A 7,251-nucleotide genomic window follows, 5' to 3' on the forward strand; every position below is an offset into this window, starting at 1 on the left:
CTCCTTCTTCCACCGACGAAAGCCGTTACAATCCCTAGGTCTACCGTAATGCAACATGCTCTATAGATGACATCATAGGATGTTAACTTAACCTAATAACTAATGTTTTAAAAAAAATAATTCTGATCCAATAAGTTATTTTAACAAGAATATTGTGATTATACAAATCTTATGCTTCCTCCTTACTTGTCTCAGATGTATTGGAATAAGGTAGAAGACACATTTATAACAAAATATCATTTTAGTTTCTCTCCTTCCAAATCACCTCTCTCTCTCTCTCTCTAGAATTTGATGTTTTCGGGAAGATGGGTTGGGACTCTGCTGTCCTAGCTTCAGCTGGTCTCACCATTTGGGTGCCAGGTTCAGAGAAGAGCTTGGACTGTAGGGTTTGAGCAGAGCCTCAAGGTCAGGGAGGGGTAGTTCCTCTTGCTGTTCTGTAGGTAAGTACCATGGTCTTGTAGTAGATGCGAGCTTCGACTGGAAGCTAGTGGAGTGTGCGGAAGAACGGGGAGATATGAGACTTGGGAAGGTTGAAAACCAGGCGGGCTGCAGCCTTCTGGGTAAGTTGCCAGTAGTGAGAGTACGTGGTGCAGACACAGATTCCTTCTATGTCACCTGGTAGGAACGGCCTGCCAGGTAGGGTGCAATCCATGAGTGTGCAGAGTCTGAGACACCCAGCCCTGAGAGGGTGGAGAGGAGGATCTGATAGAGCCTGAGACGCCCAGCCCTGAGAGGGTGGAGAGGCGGATCTGATAGAGCCTGAGACGCCCAGCCCTGAGAGGGTGGAGAGGAGGATCTGATAGAGTCTGAGACACTCAGCCCTGAGAGGGTGGAGAGGAGGATCTCATAGAGCCTGAGACGCCCAGCCCTGAGAGGGTGGAGAGGAGGATCTGATGGTTCACGGTGTCGTAGGCAGCAGATAGATCTAGGAGAATGAGAACAGAGGGTCAGCTTTGGCAGTGCAGAGCCTCCGTGACACAGAGAAGAGCAGTCTCGGTTGAGTGACCCGTCTTGAAGCCTGACTGGTTAGGTAAAAAAATATTGTTCTGAAAGAGTAAACGAGAAAGTTGATCAGAGACAACACACTCAACTGTTTTGGAAAGAAAAGAAAGAAGGGAAAGAGGTCTATAATTTTTGATGTCAGATGTGTTGAGTGTTGGTTTCTTGAGGAGGGGAGCGACTCAGGCCCTTTTGAAGTCAGAGGGGATGCAGCCAGTGGTCAGGGATGAGTTGATGAGGGAAGTGAGGAATGGGAGAAGGTCTCCAGAGATGGTCTGGAGAAGGGAGGAGGGGACGGGGTCGAGCGGTGCGGGTTGTAGGGCGGCCAGACCTCACTAGTCGCAGGAGGTCATCTGAAGAGAGAGGGGAAAAAGAGGTCAAGGTTCAGGGTAGTTCTGTGTGAGTGGGACTAGTGGACTCAATAGGCTGAGTGAATGAGTAGAGGATGTCTTCAACCTTATTTTCCCCATAGAGGCAGATAACCTGTTTGGGCTGCAAGGGGCAGTATTGAGTAGCCAGATAAAAGGTGCCCATTTCAAACGGCCTCGTACTCAATTCTTGCTCGTACAATATGCATATTATTATTACTATTGGATAGAAAACACTCTCTAGTTTCTAAAACCGTTTGAATTATTTCTCTGAGTGAAACCGAACTCATTCTGCAGCACATTTCCTGACCAGGAAGTGGAAAGTCTGAAATCGATGCTCTGTTCTTCTTCCTGCCTATACATGGGCATGATACGTAAGAGTCTACGTGCACTTCATACATCTTCCCCTGGATGTCAAGAGGCGGTGAGAGAAGAAATTTTGTGTTTATCTTGGTCTGAGGTGGAATAAAAGCTCTTTGTATGACGTGACCGTCCATTTTCTGTTTTCTGGAGAGAGCGAAAGGGGACATGGATTTGCCTTCTGTTTAGCCGTCGTTATGGACGACTAATATCTCCGGCTATGATTTTATTTGATACATGTGACCATATCATCGTAAAGTATGTTTTTTCAATCTAGTTTCATCAGATTATTGAAACATTTTCGGGAGTTTTGCCGTGTTCCGTTCTCTTCCGTTTGTTGACATGGAGAGCTTGTGCCACTAGGCTAGCGCGCTTGCTAAATGAAGAGGGAAAGTTGCCGTTCTAAATCCAAACAACGACTGTTCTTGACAAAGGACACCTTCTACAACATTCTGATGGAAGATCACCAAAAGTAAGAAACATTTTATGATGCTAATTCATAAATCTGTCGTGCATGTGAATTAGTCGTGGGCGCCCAACTTTGGGGTACTCAGCTATACCGAAGCTGGATGTCGTAATGAAGTTATTTTTTAGAATTCAAACACTGCGATTTCATTAGCTAATAGATTAGCTAATAGATTTACAAATTGTGTCTTCCCTGTAAAACTTTTAAAAAATCGGACATGTTGGGTGGATTCACAAGATGTGTACCTTTCATATGCTGTATTGGACTTGTTAATGTGGGAAAGTTAAATATTTAAAAAATATATATTTTTAATTTCGCGCCCTGCACTTTGAGCTGGCTGTTGTCATAAGTGTACCGGCGCCGGGCTGCAGCCATAAGAAGATAACGTCGTCCTCAGCGAGGGAGGTGGGAGGGGAAGGAGGTGGGGGGTTAAGGAGGGAGGAGAAGGGGGAAAAGAGTTTCATAGGGTTAGAGGTAGAAGCTTGACATTTTGAGTGGTAGAAAGTGGCTTTTAGCAGCAGATACAGAGGAAGAGAACGTAGAGAGGACGGAGTGAAAGGATGAGAGGTCCTCCGGGAAGATTTGTTTTTTCGCTCAGCTGCCCGCAGCCCTGTTCTGTAAGATCGCAATGAGTCACTCAGCCACGGAGCAGGAGGGGAGGGCCGAGCCGTCCGGGAGGAAAGGGGACAGTGCGAGTCATAGGATGAGGAAAGGGAGGAGAGTAGGGTTGAAGAGGCAGAATCAGGAGACAGGAGAGAGAAGGATTTAACAGAAGGAAAAGATGATAGAATAAAAGAGGAGAGAGTAGTGGGAGAGAGAGACCATCTGGGTAGGAGCTGAGTGGTTAGAGATGATAGGATAGAAGAGAGTAGTGGGAGAGAGAGACCATCTGGGTAGGGGCTGAGTGGTTAGAGATGATAGAAGAGGAGAGAGTAGTGGGAGAGAGAGAGACCATCTGGGTAGGGGCTGAGTGGTTAGAGATGATAGGATAGAAGAGGAGAGAGTAGTGGGAGAGAGAGACCATCTGGGTAGGGGCTGAGTGGTTAGAGATGATAGGATAGAAGAGGAGAGAGTAGTGGGAGAGAGAGACCATCTGGGTAGGGGCTGAGTGGTTAGAGATGATAGGATAGAAGAGGAGAGAGTAGTGGGAGAGATACCATCTGGGTAGGGGCTGAGTGGTTAGAGATGATAGGATAGAAGAGGAGAGAGTAGTGGGAGAGAGAGAGACCATCTGGGTAGGGGCTGAGTGGTTAGAGATGATAGAAGAGGAGAGAGTAGTGGGAGAGAGAGAGACCATCTGGGTAGGGGCTGAGTGGTTATAGATGATAGGATAGAAGAGGAGAGAGTAGTGGGAGATAGAGAGAGAAGACTGTGACGGCGCATTACCTTCTGGGTAGGGGCTAAGATGTTAGGGTTGGAGGAAAGGAGACAGAAAAGGAGACAAAGTAGCAATCAGAGACCTGGAGGGGGGTTGCAGTGAGATTAGTAGGAGAACAGCCTCTAGTAAAGACGAGGTCAAGCGATTAGAGATCTTGTTGATTGATTAGAGAACTGGTTGATTGGTTAGAGGTCTTGTTGATTTAGTGGGGCCTCAACAGAAGGACTGTTGAAAACCCTTGTTTGAATGGCCTCGTCTAGTGCAGAGAAAATGTTGATTGAATAGGGTCCCCCGTTTTGTTTTCTTCTTCTTCTTCTTCGTATTATTATTATTATTATAATCAAGTCTGTGTAGTTAAGCACTCAAAGTAGAGATGTGTGTGCATACTGCATGTCTTGTCAATATCTGATGTAAATAATTACATGACCTTGTGCGTCTGGAATAGATATTTATGATGGACATTTCTGAAGAAGTCTATTGAGGAGAAAACGGGATATTTACTGTTGAAACAGATGTATAACTGATCTATTGAAATAGGAATGCTGAGAATATCTTGGTAGATGGGAAACAGATGTATAACTGATCTATTGAAATAGGAATGCTGAGAATATCTTGGTAGATGGGAAACAGATGTATAACTGATCTATTGAAATAGGAATGCTGAGAATATCATGGTAGATGGGAAACAGATGTATAACTGATCTATTGAAATAGGAATGCTGAGAATATCATGGTAGATGGGAAACAGACGTATAACTGATCTATTGAAATAGGAATGCTGAGAATATCTTGGTAGATGGGAAACAGATGTAGAACTGATCTATTGAAATAGGAATGCTGAGAATATCTTGGTAGATGGGAAACAGATTGGTAGATTGGTAATAAACTATGTTATTGATGAGGAGCCCATGAGTCTTTTCCCAACGGACCATATACACAATGGGGGACCCTATGCAATCAACCTTTTCCCTGCACTCTAGATCGACGAGGCTATTCAAACAAAGGTTTTCAACAGTCCTTCTATTGAGGCTCCACTAAATCAAGAAACCCTCTAAATAGACCTCATGGTTCTCTGTCTAGGACTTCACTATTTAACCCAGGGCACACACACACAAAGGGGGCTCTCCAAGGGCTTATCCTGGGGCCTCTCTTAGACGTTATCCTGGGGCCTCTCCTTGATGTTATCCTGGGGCCTCTCCTAGATGTTATCCTGGGGCCTCTCCTAGACGTTATCCTGGGGCCTCTCTTAGACGTTATCCTGGGGCCTCTCCTAGACGTTATCCTGGGGCCTCTCCTAGACGTTATCCTGGGGCCTCTCCTAGACGTTATCCTGGGGCCTCTCCTAGACGTTATCCTGGGGCCTCTCCTAGACGTTATCCTGGGGCCTCTCCTAGACGTTATCCTGGGGCCTCTCTTAGACGTTATCCTGGGGCCTCTCTTAGACGTTATCCTGGGGCCTCTCTTAGACGTTATCCTGGGGCCTCTCTTAGACGTTATCCTGGGGCCTCTCTTAGACGTTATCCTGGGGCCTCTCCTAGACGTTATCCTGGGGCCTCTCCTAGACGTTATCCTGGGGCCTCTCTTAGACGTTATCCTGGGGCCTCTCCTAGACGTTATCCTGGGGCCTCTCCTAGACGTTATCCTGGGGCCTCTCCTAGATGTTATCCTGGGGCCTCTCCTAGATGTTATCCTGGGGCCTCTCCTTGATGTCATCCTGGGGCTGTGGGGGATCTTTTCATTCTTTTTCAATTTCTCTCTCTCCGTCATCTACACAAACCCGCTTTCTCTCTCTCGCTCTCTCTCTCTCTCTTTCGCTCTCTCTGTCTTTCTCTCTCAATTTAAATGTTCTATTTCAATTAATTGAATGGCTTTATTCACATTGTTTACATTGCCAAAGCAAGTGAAGTAGATAATAAAGAAAATTGAAATAAACAATAATAATTAACAGTAAACATTACGCTCACAGACGTTCCAAAAGAATAAAGACATTTCAACAGTCATTACGTCTACATACAGTGTTGTAACGATGTGCAGGTAGTTAAAAGTACAAAAGGGAAAATAAATAAACGTATATACAATGGTGTTTGTTCTTCACTGGTTGCCCCTTTTTTTTGAGGCAGCAGGTCACAAATCTTGCTACTGTGGTAGTTCACCCAGTAGATATGTGAGTTTATCAAAATGGGATTTGTTTTCGAATTCTTTGTGAATCTTTGTCTATAATATGGTCATACATTTAGAAGGCTAGAATGTGCAGCTCAGATTCCACCTCATTTTGTGGGCAGTGTGCACATAGCATGTCTTCTCTTTTTATTCAATGTTTTATTTAATCTTTATTTAACTAGGCAAATCAGTGAAGAACATTGCTGTTTACAATGACGGCCTACCAAAAGGCAAAAGACCTCCTGCGGAGACGGGGGCTGGGATTAAAATAAATAAATAAAATAAAAACATAGGATAAAACACATCACTACAAGAAAGACAACAAAACACTAAATAAAGAGAGACATAAGACAACAACATAGCAAGACGACCTGTCCTATGGCGGCCTTTCTCAATAGCAAGGCTATGCTCACTGAGTCTGTACATAGTCAGAGCTTTCCTTAAGTTTGGGTCAGTCGCAGTGGTCAGGTATTCTGCCACTGTGTACTCTCTATTCAGTGCCAAATAGAATAATTGCTCTGTTAATTTGTTATTTGTTTATTCTTTCCCATGTGCCAATAAATTCTCTTGTTGTTTTCTCAAGATTTGGTTGGGTCTAATTGTGTTGCTGTCCTTGGGCTCTGTGAGGTCTGTTCGTGTTTGTGAACAGAGCCCCAGGATCAGCTTGCTTAGGGGACTCTTCTCTAGGTTCATCTATCTGTAGGTGATGGCTCTCTCTCTCTCTCTCTTTCTCTCTATTGCTCTCTCTCTGTTTCTCTCTCTCTCTCTTCTCCTTTCCCTCCCTCTAATTACTTGTAGGTAATAAGGCCAGTACATTAGGGAAGGAATGCTGTTGTGTGCTAGCTACCAAATTAATTAACTGCCTTTAATTTGTGGTTCTCTTTGCCTGGGCAAATCCCCTCTCTGTGTCTGACAAAACACTCTCTCTCTCTCCCTCTCTCGCCCACGGCCACGTATTAACAGTGCACAGGCATGTACACACGCACGCAGCAAAGGACACACTTCCTGGAACAGTACAGAACATGGTTGTACAAAACGTCAACCATTGTCTGCACCCGCTAATCGTCATAAATAGGGGGCACCAGATTGAACAGGTGTAGAGCAGCTAGTGGGATGGACATGTTCTCCTGGTGACATAGAGAGAGAGAGAGAGAGAGAGAGAGAGAGAGAGAGAGAGGGAGAGGAGAGAGAGAGAGAGAGAGAGAGGAGAGAGAGAGAGAGAGAGAGAGAGAGGAGAGAGAGAGAGAGAGAGAGGAGAGAGAGAGAGAGAGAGAGAGAGAGAGAGAGAGAGAGAGAGAGAGGAGAGAGAGAGAGAGAGAGAGAGAGAGAGAGAGAGAGAGAGAGAGAGAGAGAGAGGAGAGAGAGAGGAGAGAGAGAGGAGAGAGAGAGGAGAGAGAAGAGAGAGAGAGAGAGAGAGAGAGAGAGGGAGAGAGAGAGAGAGAAGAGAGAGAGAGGAGAGAGAGAGAGAGAGAGAGAGAGAGAGAGAGGAGACGAGAGAGAGAGCGAGAGAGAGAGACGAG

Source organism: Salvelinus fontinalis, chromosome 27, assembly GCF_029448725.1.
Source record: "Salvelinus fontinalis isolate EN_2023a chromosome 27, ASM2944872v1, whole genome shotgun sequence".
NCBI lineage: Eukaryota > Metazoa > Chordata > Actinopteri > Salmoniformes > Salmonidae > Salvelinus > Salvelinus fontinalis.